The sequence below is a fragment of the Phacochoerus africanus genome, chromosome 4 (genome assembly GCF_016906955.1).
Source record: "Phacochoerus africanus isolate WHEZ1 chromosome 4, ROS_Pafr_v1, whole genome shotgun sequence".
Lineage (NCBI taxonomy): Eukaryota > Metazoa > Chordata > Mammalia > Artiodactyla > Suidae > Phacochoerus > Phacochoerus africanus.
Genome location: NC_062547.1, coordinates 98,234,465 through 98,248,847, shown reverse-complemented (window position 1 = coordinate 98,248,847; position 14,383 = coordinate 98,234,465). Strand labels below are relative to the sequence as shown.

At 38.8% G+C, this 14,383-nt stretch overlaps 1 protein-coding gene across 1 annotated transcript in view; it reads right to left on the bottom strand.

Moving 5' to 3' along the window:
* Positions 1–14,383, bottom strand: part of ADGRV1 (adhesion G protein-coupled receptor V1) — a 538,647-nt gene that overhangs the window by 85,460 nt on the left and 438,804 nt on the right. The window lies entirely within an intron of this gene.

Below are 14,383 nucleotides of genomic sequence, written 5' to 3'. Positions count from 1 at the left end.
CCTACCCCTATACTGCCCCTCCCACTTCCCTCTCCCCACTGGTAACAGCTAGTTTGAAGAAGGTATTGCTTAAAGGCAAATCTGAAGATTCCTAGGGCTCAACTCTATGTCATCTCCACAATTTTGTTTTTTGAATGAATGACAGTTTTGTCATCCCTAAGCTGTACATGTCCCTGGAGCCATTCATTCTTTTGAAAAGGATGACAATTTTCCATTAGAAGCTATATTGCATAATTGTATCTATTATTACTGGAGTTTATTTAGACAGTTTAAGGTAAATTTAACATTATTTATTTTGGTAGCATTGAGATTCCACGAAAAATGGTTTTAGAGATGTAATTGGAAGTTTTCACTCATAGGTCATAAAAATCCTCTTGCTTATATAAATCTTTCACACAAAAAAATCTCAAAGTGGAGGACTGTTAAATAGGTTCTCAATATCTAAAATTGTGCTTTTGAGGTATTCTTAAAAAGTATACACTTCCTACAACCTATATACTTTACAGTGCAAGAAATCTTAATAGTAGAGAGTATCTCTTTTAAATTATTTTCCCCAACTTCTTGATTTTTAATGTATGATGTCTGTGAACCTGGAGATTACAGTATAGCCAAAAATAAGAGATGCTGATAACTCAAGGAAAAAATATAACCTCTTTAGAAGAAAAACCTCAAAATCTAAAATATGGGTAACTGGAGTTCCTGCTGTGGAGCAGTGGGTTAAGATTCTAACTGCTCAGAGCTCTGAGCTCAGAGGCTCAGGTTTGATCTGTGGCCTGGTGCAGCGGGATAAGGATCCAGCGTTGCCTCAGCTTCGGTGTAGGTTGTGGTTGTGGCTTGGATTCAATCCCTGGCTCAGGAACTTCCATAGGCCAGGGATGCAGACATAAAACAAACAAAAAACTAAAAAATTCAAAAACAAAATATCAGTAGCTGGGGGAAACACCCATTCCTGCAACTTGTTAAATTAGCTCTTTGATTTTGTATTAAAAAGAGATACATTATTAAAGGCTTTACTCAGGTTATTATTTCTAATGAACACAATCTGCTAAATGTATTCTTCAAGTAAATAAGACACATTTCAAGAGATATTTCAACACACATTCTGCATCTGGAAAGAGATGTCAGAATGATGAATTTTCTGGCTTTTAGAATTTAATTTGGACAGCATAAAGCCTGATTCCTTCCCTGTACACTCATTTGCATGCCATAAGACCCATATCTTCCAGGTAAATGGCATATGATTAAATATGACAGCCAAACATTAATGGCTTTGATCTTGAATATATTTCTGCACTAAAAATAGTGGTCATGTTGGCTACTAATTTTCATGCACATCGGTTTTAAAGGATTTATTGCTTTCCTGTGAATTATGGATTCACTGCCATGGACTGGCTTAAAGGCACTTAGACAAATACAGATACTGAAGAAGGAATTCACACAGGTTTCAGTGCTTTATTTTTAACTGGAAAAAAAAATGTCATCACAATTCAATTTCAGGTTGTAAAACAGGGATAATTACTGAATCTATTGTGAGCTGCTTTAGGGGATAATAAACATTTTGTGCAGAGAGCTATGGTATGTAAGTTTGGCTCTCCAATAGTTACATTTTCCAGTGGCTGACCACATTTGGTTCTCACCTCTATTTGCAGTGTTTTGCTGAAAAAGGAAGAAAGCTTTGGAAAGCAGAACCCCCACCAATGGCATACCATCCTGGTCAAAAAAATAAATTGGGCCAAGTGGACTTATGGGAGGTTAGAAGGAACCAGGAATGTCTGCAGTGGCTTTGGAAAGAGAGGAACATTCCCTAAGCATCACAGCTCTTCAAAATCTCATTTGTGACTGTTCCTGCTCATCCGCTGACATGGCCATGCCGGGCCGCTCTTTCAGAGAAAGGGGCAGGAAAATGATCCAATCCTGATCAACCCCTTTCCTCTCTGTTTCTTCAAAGCCTCACCTGTCATGGCCTCTTCTCAGTCTCAGGTTGCTAAGTGTCCCCAGTCTGCCCTCCACATGGTCACAGTGGGGCCAGATCATGACTGAGGAGGGCTCTGGCCCGCAGTGGGCCTGCTCTGTTGGCAGCCCCTCCCGCCTTCCTCTCCACCACAGGGACCTCGGTCTAGCAGGGGCCTCCCTCGCCCACTCCTGTCCAGTTGTGACTCCTCTCCAGCCTCCTTTCAAAACAAACCTCTCTGCCTTGTGTCCTATGTCTCTTAGGGATTAGAAGGGCAGAAAACTCTTCTGAAACACTAGCATTTGCAAACGGGACAGGGCTGAAAGGGTAGTCCACAGGCATAGACCATAGTCAGGGCCCCCACTCACATGACTCAGGCCACAGAAAGCAAGAGGAGCAGACCACGTCATTCCACATTCTATCTCATACAGAACTTGTTCTAAATTCCCATTGAAGTTTTCCTTTAAAACTAAAAGGTATTCTAATTTTCTGATCCATCTTGTCCGAATGGGATTTCTACTCATGTAGAATAAAACTTGTGACATACATTTAAAAGTTTCTGAGACAAATGAACTACAGTCTACCCTTAAAAGAAAATATATATATATATATCCTGACTAACCAGAATTTCCTTTGGTTCAAGTGAATCAGATGTGCAGGACATCCAGGTAGTTTGAGGATTAAGACCACAGGAAAGTGATGTGGGGGGTTAGGAAACTGTGAATGTCATGTTCAAAATAGTTTTTGAAATAAGGCTGGAAGCAAATTCTTGGAAAAACAATGTAATGTAAGAAACAAGCTGACTTCCATGACTGTGGAAGCAGCTGATTAATGTGCTGGCAACTGTTGCTTCAAGGACAGATCTGGCAGTTACCAGAAAATGAGACAAAAGCCATGCGGATTTGCTTTCTTAAAAAGGGCGAGGAAAGTGTTCTTTGTAATTACAAGCTCATCCAGCTTCAAAGTATTCTGGTGACCCTTCTCTCCTCTGGTGCTGAAAATTCTTTGGGGCTCTTGTAATCACATGACTAACTTTTGCTGTTCGCTTTTAAAGTTTCATGAGTAAATTTTCTTTCTTATTATAACCCACAGACAATCTGACTTTATTTGAAAGTTTTGCCAGGACTTCATCCTTTTCTCTATTTTTAGCCAGATGAAACAAGCAGATGAGATTTCATGATCTTCAGTTTTTCCTCTTCAAGTCTACCCCTGGAGCATTCACAATGCCTTATGTCACTTTCTAATTTAGAAAGATTATTACCTCTCCTAGGTAGCTCTTTAAACTTATTGAAGTGTTTCCACTTGCATTATCCAACTTGATTTTAAAAAGGATGTGGGTGGCATGGGGTATTTCAATTTTTTTTTTCTTTTTAAAAAATTTTTAAAATCAGCATAAGGAGGAGCTCAGAAGCAAAGAGTCCAAGACAGACAAAAGCTTCACTTGCAACTGCTGAAAATATTGGAAGGGATGCTGGGAACTCCCTGTACATGAGACTGTGATTTGAATCCATTTAAATTACATTTTAGAGAACAAGTTGACCCTTGCAAACTGGAGAACTTGAAGCAATCCAGGCAGCTGACATGTGAGTTACATCTGGTTACATAGGTAATGAAAAAGGAACTAGGTAATGAAAGAAGCATAAATGTTTGTTTCTAAGGTCTTCTTTATAAGTACTTCTCCTCAACAAGACAATGATAACAGTTATGATTCATAGGCTCACTTGCCAACTGCCCCCAGGTACGTCTCCTTAAGATTTCCTTAATGATGGCATCTAATCACAGTTACATTTGCTGCTCCAACCAACTTTTCTTTTCCACACGGAAACTCATGGCGATGCCCTACTTTATATGAGAATGAAAGAGACGGTCTGTTAGTTTTCATTCTAGAATTTTTTAAGTGTATGATTAGGCAAGAATTGCTCATTTATTGCAAAGTGATTTCTATGTTGTGTGGAAAGTATAATACATTGGCTTATTGGCCTTAGTTGGAGAATACAGATGTTATTCATTATGTAGATGCTTATCATCTATAAATAATATCTAAGCCAATATTTATGAGTTCAATATTCCTTTTCTTGAATGTTCAATTTACTTTCTTTCCAAAGATGAGGTTTTTATTTAACACACATTTTTACTTCACCTGTGAATATTTGTATGTATGCATGCATACATTTCCATCTCTATGTGTCCTATCCAAAATGGCTAGAGAGGTTTAGAAAGAACTTTTAATCATATTAATTTTTTTCTAATGAATAACTTTATGAAGACATTAGAGTGAAGAGAAAATAGCAGTTTAGGTTTAACCAGCTGCAACGTAGGAAAACAAATTCCTTCTGTCCTTCTGTTGCAGTGCATACAACTGAATCCTAAAATTCATTTTCCTGTAACTTTAAGCTTTAAACAAGAAGAATATTAAGATTAAATTCCAGATGAGCCCTACAAAGTGAAATCTCATATTAGGACAATGTATGGACCTAGAGAAGAGGAAGAGCAAAATATTTCCCTAAACTGAATTAGCTGGATAATGAAAATGATCTTAAATATCACTACTACGATTCTTATTTCTACTGCCACTACTCAGGGTATTAGCAGTGATCATTTACTATGCGCCAGGCATAAAATTCAATCTTTACATGCATTATCACACATAAACATCACAACAGTCCCATCAACCTCACTGTACATATGGAAAAATGATACAAAGTATATGAGGTCAAACTCTAGTAGCATAAATAGGCTCATTCTGCTACTCTTATGATTCTAACGTTATTTTAAATTCTAGCAAAGGCATATTAGAGTTAGTAGGAAACAGTGTTCTCCTTGAGGACAAGGGCTGTAGTTTTTAAAACAGTTTTCCTGTTCCTTTGTATGATCACACCCTTAAGAAATGTTTATTAATTTCACTGACTTTTAGCAGTCTTTGAAACAAACTCACTTAAAAAAAAAGGCACAGAAAAAAATGTATTTCCTGTAAGTTCAGTTTAATTGTAACCCAAGCAACATTTGAATACCTATTACGTACTAGGCACAGTGCTGGACATGGAAGGGCATATTAAGATGCCTAAGGCACTGTCCTTCCCATCAAGAAGATTATAGTTACAATAAAGGAATCTAGTCTTCTATTCAAAGTGTTGTTGTTTCATCAACATCGTCAAAACTACTTGGGAGCTTGTTAAACACACAGAATCTCACACCCTGTAACAAAGCTCCTGAAACGACATTTTAACAAGATCCCCAGGTGTTTCATGTGCACATAGAAAGTTTGAGTAGCATTCTTCTAGTGCACACATGGGGTAGAAAGTCGCTTACTATAACTAACAAATCACCTAATCTTTCTATCTTTTTCTAGCAGTGAAGCCAAGGGACTACATAACCCCAAGGAGACTCAGCCCCAGAGATTTTTGCAGCATATGGTGGTCATAGCAGCTGAAGAACCAGAAAGAAAGAAAAGCAGCAGGAAGCAAAAGGGATAGAGAAGCAGAGGCCTGTCATTTTTTGAAGCCTGGAATCAGCAACCTGAGCATTCTCATTACAGAAGAGGAGAGAGGGCAAGCAAATCAAGTGAGAGAGGACACAACTTATCTGCTGATTGGTAGAATGAAACAAGAATGGGTGTGCTGGGCTGAGATGGGTGTTGCTGGACATAAATACTCAATCCAGCGCTACCTAAACAACCTCTAAAGGAATAAGAATTCTGTCAGTTATGAGCACAACAGAAATTCTCTAGAATCACCCACACTGCTCGAGGTTTCTGGAAGAGGCAATCCCATGTGCCATATACCTCTATCTTTACACTTTGGCCACTGATCACCCAGAAACACGTGACCAGAGTAGATATGCATGTCTGACTCAGAGAGAGCCATTCTTCCAGCTTTCTCCCAGTTTATAACTGTTCTAAAAGTGGCCCTGAGCCGATTGGCCTATTGCTCTTGAGAATGTGACATGGATAAGTGCCAGTTAGTCCTGGGCACTAGAGCTGTTATAAATTCAGGGCAAACAGCCATGATGGAGTAAATACACAATGACTATAACAGAGAGAAAAACAGAGGGAGGAGGAGAGAAGGGTTGGGAGGAGTGCTGAAATGCTCCCCACAACTAGAAGTGAGAAACTGTCCCTGAGAGATGAACAGGACAGCCTTGGTTTTCAGCATCCTAATTCCAGGTTCTCTGAGGTCTGATTAGACCACACTTCCTGCTTTCGAATGTCCATGAGAATGCCTGAGGAGTACACATACTTTTATAACCCCACTTCCCCCCCTCTTTTTTTTTTTTTTGCTTTTTAGGGCCACAGTTATGGCATATGAAAGTTTCCAGGCTAGTGTTGAATTGGAGCTGCAGCTGCTGGCCTACTCCAGAGCCACAGCGACAGCAGACCCGCGCCATGTGCGCAACCTACACCACAGGTCATGGCAACACCAGATCCTTAACCTACTAAGCAAGCCAGGGATTAAATATGCATCCTCGTGGATACTAGTTGGGTTCATAACTCCCTGAGCCACAATGGGAACTCCCAAACCCCACTTCTTTTACTTGGAGTAGCTTTGGTGGGTTTTTACATGCAAGTATAATGGCCATAGTTAAAGCATGAGAAATAGACATCCTTAAAACAGAGCTGGAGAAAGAAGGAGGGAACACACTACTGTTCCTTAAAATAGTATTGCTCTTAAAGATGTAGCCATGCCTGCCAGTTTCAGAGCTCATTCTACACCATGGTTAGCATTGCTATCTAATTCTATGCATTGACAGCTGCCTCAGAAGAAGCCAAAGGACCAAAAAATAAGAATCAGTCTCACCTTTTAGTACTTCACATATAGTATGCTTATATTACTTGAAAAGACTGAGCAAAGAGGAGTTCCCATTGTGGCTCAGTAGGTTAAGAACCTGACATAGTGTCAGTGAGGGTGCGGGTTCAATCCCTGGCCTCGCTCAGTGGGTTAACCATCTGGTGTTGCTGCAAGCTGCAGTATAGGTTGCAGATGTGGCTGAAATCCCATGTTACCATGGCTGTGGTGCAGGCTGACAAATGCCACTCGGATTCAACCCCTAACCTGGGAACTTCCATATACTGCAGGTATGCCTGTAAAAAGGAAAGAGAAAAAGAAACCTGAACAAAGAAAAATGTGGACATATCAGAGCAATACAGCTTCATCTACTTCAAAAAGAGTAGATATTTGGATTCATTGAATATTAAGATGTACAAAATTTTGAAGTAGCCAGATATATCTATCACATACACTAAAGTGCAGCCTTGAATGGAACATCATTAGCTCTTGCTGAATGAGATGGTTGCCCCCATCCTTAGCTCATTAAAAACCCAAAGTATTAACAGGTTAGAGAGAATTGATGAAAAAGTCTGAAAATCATATCTCAAATGATCTTTCCTTGTTTTTTCTTTTTCCAAGAAACTCAAGTCTGAGCAGTCTGTTCCCTGAACAACTTGATGATACTGTTGAAATTGGTCTAGTGGACAGTGCTCGCCAAAGGCACTTAAGGTAAGTTCCAGTGAATCAAGCCCCTGCAGAATTTAATCAGAATAAGGTCAGGATGACTTGTTATTTTTTGCATGTACTAATGCTCTATGTTCTCATAAAATGAAATTATTAGGTACTGGAAAATGTCATTGTCCTAGAGCATGCAAAGGTGTCCTGCCCTTACCTCTTACTCATGAAGCCTCTGAATGGATGGCTAAAAAGTTTGTTTCTGACTAATTCTATTGCCTTCTTATATCAGAAGATACAAAATTATAGGGATTTCTAAATTTATAAAAATAAATTTACAGAGGTAACTGTGGGAATACAAGGTTAATGTCCAAAAATATTTCTTTTTTGCACCCCCACTTTATTTACAACAGCACAATGATACTCAGAGTATGACCTTTCACAAGAAACAGCTTCAGGCAAGATTAATCCCCCATCACACAGGTAGGATGAAGCACTTTCATTTGAGGTTAATGTTGGAGATACGATTTTGTGCTTTAAATCTGAGGTTTCAGTAAACTCAAAGCATTTAAGAACAGTTTACGAGAAATTAGTGGTTCAGTCTCATGTTAGTGCATATATATATATATTCCCTCCTTTTCCAATGAAGACTTTATAGGCTTTGAAGTACTGCTCCCTTCCCAAATACCCTGGCAATACACTTGTGTGTGTTTGATTTAGAGCCCATGTGAGAAGGGTAGACATGTAGGTCTAGACTTACCAAAGTGTCACTGTTGCCACTCTATTAATCATGTAGATGTTTGAAGTGGCAAAAAATCCTGACAGCAATGGTAATCCTTTCTCAAAGGGTAAAAAAAATCACCTGAGAGATGAATAATCCAACTGATAAGCCACTATATATTACAAAACAACAGCCACATTACATTGTCCTGAGGATTAAGTTCACTGATGTCTCTGGCTTTATGTGAAAGTTGCAAGTACTCCAAGAAAAAAACTTCTAGAGCATTCTCTACAGGAATGAATGCTCAGTCACACCCACATGTTGTATCATCTACATTCACAACATTTTACAGTATATAAGCAACATTTCTAAATGTTGCCTTTAAGTCACTAAGCAATTGTTCATCAAAGTTAGTCATATTCTATTTAAAATACACTATTCACCTCTTCGCACTTTTAGGAAACTTGAATCCTGAAAACAATAGTGTTAACTTTTAACTATTGAGAACACGAGGATAATGTGAGTAGATGAGGGGATATGTCAGTGATTTCAAGGTCATATGCCAAGTTGTAGATAACATAGTTATGTTACAATATTCAGCTCTACTCTATTCCAGTATTCAGCTCTGTTGCTGAGGCCAATTCAATCTGATGTCCTGAATTTTTTACTGAATATACATTTAAGGATGTTGGTCATTAAAGATGAGTAATGGGTCAGCACATCAAAGATGTGCTGTAAGACACTGAAACACCCTTAATATGTTCATACTAGGTGGGTTGTTAGAGCTGGTTTATGATTCTATAATTGGTGAGTATTTATTGAGTCTTTTTATACGTTCTGCAATGTTGCAGTTATAGCTGGAAACGTAGGATATGTAAAAGACACAACTCCTTCCCTGAAGGATCTTGGAGCAAGAAAAGTACAATGTAACAATGAGAGAACATTATAAAATCCCATACTATACTGAGGGATTGCTAATAAATGCTTAAAAAGTGAAGAAATATAGGCCAAAATACCTGGGGAAAACTAGAGAGAATTCATGGATTAATTTCAGAAAAGGAAAGTAAAACTGGAAAGGATCTGGAGGCCAAAATTCTAGCCACTCTGTGGGGAATCCCCAGCTTTGATGGGAAATGACACGCTTTATTTTCCTTGAAGTTTTGAAATATAAGGATGAGATCATACAGATGTAAAAGCAACATCTGAAAGTCCCAAGTTGCAAAGTCCTAAACAAGATACCAGATACACAGTTATAAAATGATTCCCTTTATGGTTTATGTAAAAACCTTTTTGTTGTTGTTGTTGTCGTTTTAGGGCTGCACCCTAGACATGTGGAGGTTCCCAGGCTAGGGGTCAAATTGGAGCTGTAGCCGCTGGCCTACACCACAGCCACAGCAACTCGGGATCAGAGCCACATCTTCAACCTACACCACAGCTCACGGAATGCCAGATCCTTAACCCACTGAGACGGGCCAGGGATCAAATCCGCATCCTCATGGATATTAGTCAGGTTCATTTCCACTGACCCACGATGGGAACTCCGTAAAGACTTTTTTAAAAAAAGAAAATGATGTTGCTGTTGATAATATATATGTGTTGAGAAGGACAGAGGAGGTAGAGCCTCTTACTTGATCAGGAAATACTACCTATTAAAAAAAAAAAGTGTGGAAAGTGTACTGTTAAGAGTGAAGGCTCTGGAACCAGACTGTCTGAGTCAATCCTAGGTATATCTTTAATGACTGTGATTTGGGCCAGTATTGAGCTTTTCCATACCTCAGTTTCTTAAAAAATAAAATGGAGTGAACAGTAACATCTGCTTCATAAGAGTGGAATGAGAACTGAATGTAAAGCTTTTGGATCAGAACCTGCCACACTGCAGGTGCTCAATAAAGTTACTTATGATTATTATTATCATCTATTAAGAAGCCCCTGATCCTCTTATGTCTATACAAGATTTAACTGTATTTGAATAAAAAGAAGATACCAAACAGTAGAGAGGTAACTGTGAACTTCCACCATGTTTTTTAGGTGTTGGGGCAAAGTGCTGAACAGTGTGAGTTTAAAGACAGAACAATATTTAAAAGGGGTAGGCAAGGAAGACTTCATGGAAGAGGTGGGTTTCACTCCAGCCTTTCTCCTCTGGAATTCCTTAACAGTCAGCAGATACTCAGTGTCATTTAGACATGCAAATAAGTTGATCTGCCTGTGTCCACAGAGACAGCTGTAAGAGGGGAAGGAGGAAAACTTTCCCCTTTGTAGCTTTTCCCATGACTCATGTGTTTCTGCAAAGCCAGTTGTTGAAACTTGGTTCCAACATGAAAAGTCGAGGTAATTATGGGTCATTCAAAAAAGAGGCAGGTAATCTTCGGGGAAGTCCAGTATGACTTTATGGCTCTGCCACAGTCTAACAAGCAGGCCTGGCCCCAAAGTTTCAGCAGAGGGACTTCTCTAGGCATTGGAGCAGAAAATTTCTTACCTCCTATGTCCTTCCCGCCACACCCCTCAACCTCCAAGGAGTGAGCAAAGGGTGCTGGAGGGAGAAAGCCAATTAGCTGATGGATTTCTAGAAAAGGGAGCCTGAATTCTGGCTCAGGGAAGCCTGAATTCTGGATGGGGTGACTGCTGGAGGACGCCCAAAGTTGGCTGTTACAAATTAAGGCCCTATAACTCCCATCAACCTGAGTTGCCCACGAGAAAGATAACTATACCTCCCCCTTCCATGAAAATATTTTTTCTTTGTAGGCTATTAGAACTAGAAGGAATAGTGAAGGTCATCTCACCTTCCCTCTGGCTTTAAGGGTGAAGAACCCAAGACCCAAGGACTTCTGCGTTTTTCCTAGAACCTGACTGTCTAAACTCCTACGTGAGTGCTCAAACTGCAGAAAGTAACATAATGTGTTTTCTATCAAAGGAAATCTTGGTTACTCCATTTTGCTCTGGTTTCGGCTGAAACACCCTCCTGAGACCCCCTCCCCTTTCCCTCTTCTCCCAGTAACAATTTGTTTCAAACTAGCCAAACAAGAAGAATGTGCGCCCTGACCTGACCAATGGGAAGGGGACAGGTACATCTCCTGAGTTAGGGATAAATAGGGAGGTCTTTTCTTCTTTGCATGCACCTTTTGAGCATCCACCCTCTTCTGCAGAAGGAAAGAGCCTTGTCAAGATCTGCCCATGTTCATGTGTCTCATCATCCAACACTGATGATCCGAGCTATTCCCCAACAAAACTAAGGGTCTGAAGCTTAAGTCAAGAAAAAGAAAAAGAAACCAAAATGTTTTTAGGGGCCTTTTTCTGCTAATAATCTAAAAATCCCTTTTTTTAGGAAGAGTCTCCAGTGCTTTTATTTAGCTAATCAATTCCTAGGAGCTAGAGGGCTACTGAATATATCACAGAATGAATCAATAAACATGCATATTTCTGAATATAATACTCAGCAATAATGACCCAAGCAATGTAATACCTTATTTGTTCCTCTCATGAAAGTTTTTAATCATATACATATTACGTTTTTGCAAAGTATAAAAAGTCATACAAAAGAATACATTTCATTTAGAGATGTAGCAAAGATAGAAAGAAAGGGCAGTGAATCCAAAATGGCATTCTGTCATTCATAAACTCCTTTCCCACTGAGGCTCTTCTCATTCTTGCTTTGGTTGAATTAATATTTTATCTATCCTAAGGAGTTTATTTTTGACAACAGGATGTTCCTGTTATTTTCAAGTCCTGCAATTTCAACAACAGGATTTCAGGTCAGTGAAATGAAGTGGGAACAGCAGAGTAGCATTAATTTATGAACATAATCATGAATGTGTGAGGAAAACCCAAGTAGTTTAAACCCTGTTTTAAAAAATTTAAGGCTCCCTCCTGCATGAATATGCTGAATTTCTTTTTTTTTTTTGCCATTTCTTGGGCCGCTCCCGCGGCATATGGAGATTCCCAGGCTAGGGGTCCAATCGGAGCTGTAGCCACTGGCCTACACCAGAGCCACAGCAACGCAGGATCCAAGCCGCGTCTGCAACCTACACCACAGCTCACGGCAACGCTGGATTGTTAACCCACTGAGCAAGGGCAGGGACCGAACCCGCAACCTCATGGTTCCTAGTCGGATTCGTTAACCACTGCGCCACGACGGAAACTCTTTTTTTTTTTTTGAATTTCTTATACTTAAAAAATACCATGTTGACTGTGCAGGAAAGATTTTTCTAGCTGAAGTTCTTAACTTTTAAATTGTATCTAAACTTCTTAGATGTAGACTGGGCCAGCTCATGTCCTCTAAAACTTCCCTTTGTGATGCTACACTAGTTTGTTTTTTTCTTGATTTGTTTTTCTCTTTTTCTTCATATGGAAGTCCCATGTGCCACAAGATGTAAATAATTTTTAAAACATGCTAAGAATTCACAAGTGTGATATGCATGCCATCTGGAAGGATATCATGGACTCTGCAATGATCAAATCTTGCCAAATGTCAAGACCATTTTTCTTAATTCATTTGAAGGTCTACTACTCACACATATGGAGAGGAGTCAGGAGATACCATCCCCTCTAACTCATGCAGACTTGAAGATTCTGCTGGCCGTTATCACCAAGAACAGAGACTAACCTAACTGGGTTTGATTATGGGTGAATATGCATCAAAACCCACTACTGTCTGGGACATTCTAAATGGAAGATAGAAAGAATGTGATGACTTCACAAACAGGGAGTGAGAAAGTGAAGTGCTTAACAGATGTGGACTCAATCAGATGGGCCTGGCTTTGAGCCTTGGCACTGCTATTTAATAGCTGTGTGACTATGGGCAAGTGAAGTTACCTCTCTGAGCTTCAGTATCTTGTTCAGAAAATACAAAATAAAAATCTGCTTTTTTCCCACAAATGTGTTGTGAGAATTAAATGAGATTAACTCCATGAAAATGCTTAGCACAGTGCCTAGCATGTGGTAAAGACTCATAAAGAACCGCCATGCCATTCACTTTAGCAAGTAAATCAGTTTAAATATTTTGCTGAAACACTGTAATGCTAACTTGTGAATAGAAATTATACATGGTATTAAACTGGGTTCAAATTCTATTTCATATATTTGGTTAATATCATGATTTTTTTTTCACAATAGTAAGCTTCTCCACAAAGTCATCATCACCTCTAATCCATTGCTCAGAAGAGCAAGCATTTCCTTTAATACCCATAGCAGTGACTTGTATCAAAAAATTAAAAACAGTGCCACTATATAACCCAGCAGTTCCACTTCTGGATATTTATCCCAAAAAATTAAAGACAGTCATTCAAAAAAATAATGTACCCTAATGGTAGCATTCCTTACAATAGGTAAGATATGGAAGCAACCTAACTATCCATCCATAGATGAATGAAGACTATGTGACATATACTACTCAGCCATGAAAAGAAATCTTGCCATTTACGAGAACATGAATGGACCTAGAGGCTATTATGTTAAGTGAAATAAGTCAGACAGAGAAAGACAAATACCATATAATTCCTTCATATAAGGAATTGAAAAATCAACATAAAATGAACAAATGTAACATAAGAGAAAGAGACTCATAGATACAAAGAACAAACTGGTAGTTGCCAGGAAGCAGGAGTGGGTGAGTGAAATAGGGGAAGGGGATTAAGAGGTACAAACTCCAGTTATAAATTAATACGGCACATGGATGCAAGGTACAGTATAGAGAATGTAGTCAATGATATTGTAATAACTTTGTATGGTGACAGATGTTATTAGACTTATTGTGCTGATCTCTTTAAAATGTATAAAATATTTAATCACTATGTAGTATATCTCAAAGTAATATAACCTCGATTACCCTTCAATTAAAAAAGTAAAACAAAAAAAAATTTAAGGCTCTGAATCAATGTTTAGTCATTGGAAAACAACGCATACAATCTTTAAAAATATGTTTTAGGTCTTCATTTGGTTCTGCCAAGATAACCCCAAACTGTCTACAATGAATTCTAGATTTAAAACCACAGAAAGGTGAGGTGCGATGAAGTCATTATGTTGGGATATAGACTGCCTACCTCCTCAGGGATGTTTTTCCCTATAGTTCCTGTTTTGAAGGGTTAAAAAACATGTGCCACCACAGCAGTCTCCTTAACTACAACTAAGATGTTATTTTCACAACCATGTGACTATACTTGGAAGGCGTTTTCTTTGGCAGTTAAGGCAGCTTGGTTAAAGTTTCCTATCATATTATTTCAATATCAAGGTAATAGTAAACAGCATTCTCAGGGTGTTTTTTCCCCTACTTTCATCCTC